The sequence below is a fragment of the Triticum aestivum genome, chromosome 7B, assembly GCF_018294505.1.
Source record: "Triticum aestivum cultivar Chinese Spring chromosome 7B, IWGSC CS RefSeq v2.1, whole genome shotgun sequence".
In the NCBI taxonomy this organism is placed as follows: domain Eukaryota; kingdom Viridiplantae; phylum Streptophyta; class Magnoliopsida; order Poales; family Poaceae; genus Triticum; species Triticum aestivum.
Window position 1 is genome coordinate 235,854,085 of NC_057813.1, and position 3,356 is coordinate 235,857,440.

A 3,356-nucleotide genomic window follows, 5' to 3' on the forward strand; every position below is an offset into this window, starting at 1 on the left:
CTCATCCCCCTTGTCACTCTCATCACCACAGACTTCTTTCTCCTGGCCCCCGGCGGGTTTTCCTTTGTTCCGAAAGGGCTTGCTGGGGCAATTTGCTCCATCACCTCGGCCCTTACCGCCAGCGACATTCTGACTCTTCTCCTTATCACGCTTCTCATATTCTGCTCTCTGTCTCTTAACCAATTGTTCGACCTGATAGCGCTCCTGAAGGTCATGGCCCTTGGTCTGGTGGATCTTGCAGTACGGCCCATCGCCCTTCCCGGCTTTCTCGGCAGCTACGGCTTCCCGACAATCGGCGCACGTGGCAACCTCCTTGCCGGGGGCCTCAGTCTTGGCAATCTTGCTGGTACTAGGGGTGCCCGACCCTTCAACAGTCAATACTGCTTTATCCCTTCACTTCTTACTGCGCTTCTTAGCCATCTTCTGGCTGGTGGATTCATCATCATCATCCGAATCAACAACAATGCAATCTTCTTCTCCATGCAATTTCCTCCCTTCCTTCATCCGGGCGCACTTATCCGCTAGGGTGTCAGCTCCTTCACAGTCTTGGGCAACCACACGTTCATCTTGGCACGGATGCGGCGGTTGCGCACATTGGACTGGAAGGCAGTTATCACGGCTGCCGGATGGATATTTGGAATATTCCTATGAACTTTACTGAACCTCTGTAAATACTTACAGAGGGTTTCTCCTTCCTTCTGCTAGAGAAGCTGCAGATCGCCGAGGGCGGCCCAGCTCTTGGTGGCCACCGATGAAAGCGTCGATGAACTCATGGCACAAATCTTCCCACAATGAAATGGAGTTCTCCGGCAGGTGCATCAGCTAGGACCTCATGTTGGATTTGAGTGCCAACAGGAAGTAGTTGGCGAACACCTTCTCATCTCTTCCCCCGGCAGCCTAAACAATGATGGTGTAGATGCTCAGGAACTTTGCCGGGGTTAGCCTTCCGTCGTGCTTCTCAGGTATCTCTGGCTAGAATGTGCGAACGGACGGCCAACAGACTTGCCGCAACTCATGGGTCAAGGCAGGGCAGCAACCCTTGAAGGGCAGGAGCCCGTCGGCACGAAGAGTGGGCTCGTCGACGCCAGGGCCGCCACGCCCGTCGGCTCAGAGGAGGTTGCTGCAGCATTGGTCGACGACGCACACGTCTCCTCTCCTCCCATCTTCCAGGATTCACCATTGGCCTGGACGTGCCTGAGGATCAGAAGAGGCCATCGAGGCATCATTAGGGTCTTGATTTGGTCGCGCCCGCCCCGGCCGCCATGGTGGGGATTGCACAGTTGGGATGGCTCCCCCATATGGGCAGCGACATGGGCCGTAGCCGTTGCTTGGAGAGGTTGTGGCGGAGTGGCTCGCCGTGAGCCCTTGGTTTCGGCAAAACTAAGCAGGCTTTGGATGGTGGCACGCCATTCGTCCATTTGCTCGGCCGCTGGCGGAACCCTTAGCAATAGTTGAGCCCGCGCCATGGCCTCCGAGGTACTTGGCATAGATGACGATGAAGTCGATCGCGCCGTCGCTCGACTCCTGGTGGAGCCAGCTGCAGCCGCACCACGGCCCCGCTGTCGCAGTGCAACCACCTGGGCAGCAGGGTGGTGAGGCAGAGGCGCCCGAGGGCCATCGGCTCTGTTGGGCGCACCAGTTCAATCAGCCCGCCCTGGGGAGAGCACATGCACGGGAGTCATGCCCGCGGTGAGGACGGCTGTAGGGCGGTTGCTCGCCCCAGACCGAGCACAATCACTCTGGCTGCGCCCATCAACGACCGGAGCGTGGCCGTCGGGGTGTTGCTGATGTCGCTTTCCTCCAGCATCTACTGTTCCCACGTTGGCCGCGAGGGGGATGCTGGCGGTGCCACCTTCTCTGGCCACATCCCCTGCAGGGTTCGCTCCCTCATGCATCTCCACGCCCCCTGCAGCGTTGGAGGCCACGGGTAGCAGGGCCTTCGAGGTGGACGGATGAGCTGAAGGAGCCGATTTCTTCTTGGGCGCCATGGTCAATGGTGTTGTCGATGATGCACTTGGCGATGAAGATGACGTGTTGCTTACGTCTTCAGGTTCGCACAAGCGTTCCCCCTACCTGGCGTGCCAAAGATGTCGCGGGAAACCACTGCCACCAATGGGACCAGGATGGCCCTTTGCTGGTTCGGTAGGGTGGAGTCGCGTTGCACAAAGAGCAGACCAACGCAAGGCAGCATGACAAGGATCACACAGGCAGTTTTACCCAGGTTCGGGCCGCTGTGAGGTATAAAACCCTACTCCTGCTTCGGTGGATTGATTGGGAAAAGGTGGTGGTGGTGCTTCGGGGTAACGGTGACTATGCGTGTAAGGGGGTGTGAATGGCCTAAACTTCTAACCCCTTGAATCGTTGCATGGGCCTCCTTTTATAGATCAAGGGGTTACCACACTGGCAAATTAGTCATTAGACACTAATATGATAGAAAACAATGCTATCATACCTAACTCTGCAGGCTGACAACATGCATTTAAGGCGCCGCTTAGTGTCACGTCGTTGGTTGCCCGGCAAGGCTTGCCGGGCTAACTCGCTAGCTCCATGCCTGCTCACTTGACATGTCTCTGGACGGGTGTCGTTTATGGGTTCACCTGGTAGGAAGTGGCCGCCATGTGGCGAATGGTTGGCACTTAATCATCCTGCATCTTGACACCGCACTGACCCACGACATGGGTCATGGTGGAGCAATCGGTGGGGTGATCTGGTCTCCGTGAGTCCTGGCAAGCCCTGATGAGACGCCTTAGTCCTTTCCTTCTAGGGGTGGCCTCGCCCCTTGTCGGGCTCGTGTGCATTATGCCTAGCTAGGGGCATAAAACAGTCTTGGTACTTCTGCCTCAGTCTCCGCGAGTCCCGGCAGGCCCTGCCGGGATGCCTAGTCTCTGCGAGTCCCGACAGGCACTGCCTCGAGGCCTTGGTCCTTTCCTTATAGGGGTGTCCTCGCCCCTTGCCGAGCTCGCCTGCCTGGCAAGCGAGGCCTCTCTCTTGATAACATCTGGTCCTTCTGCCTCAGTCTTGGTTCCTTCTGATTTGCTAGTTGGTTCTTCGAGTCTCTTGGTCTCTTGTTCTGGTGCTTCAATCTTGATCTTGTGCCTGTGCGCAGTCAAGTCAACGGGCCTCGGGTCTGTTGCACCGATAGCGTTGGGTGCAAGGGTTTGTTATTTTGTGTGCAGGTGATGATAACGAGTTGTTGCATGATTGTCCTACTGGATTGATAACCTTGGTTTCATAACTGAGGGAAATACATATTCCTACTTTACTGCATCATCCCCTCCTCTTCAGGGAAATCCCAACAGAGCTCACAAGTAGTAGGAAGAATTTCTGGTGTCGTTGCCGGGGAGATATCATCAACA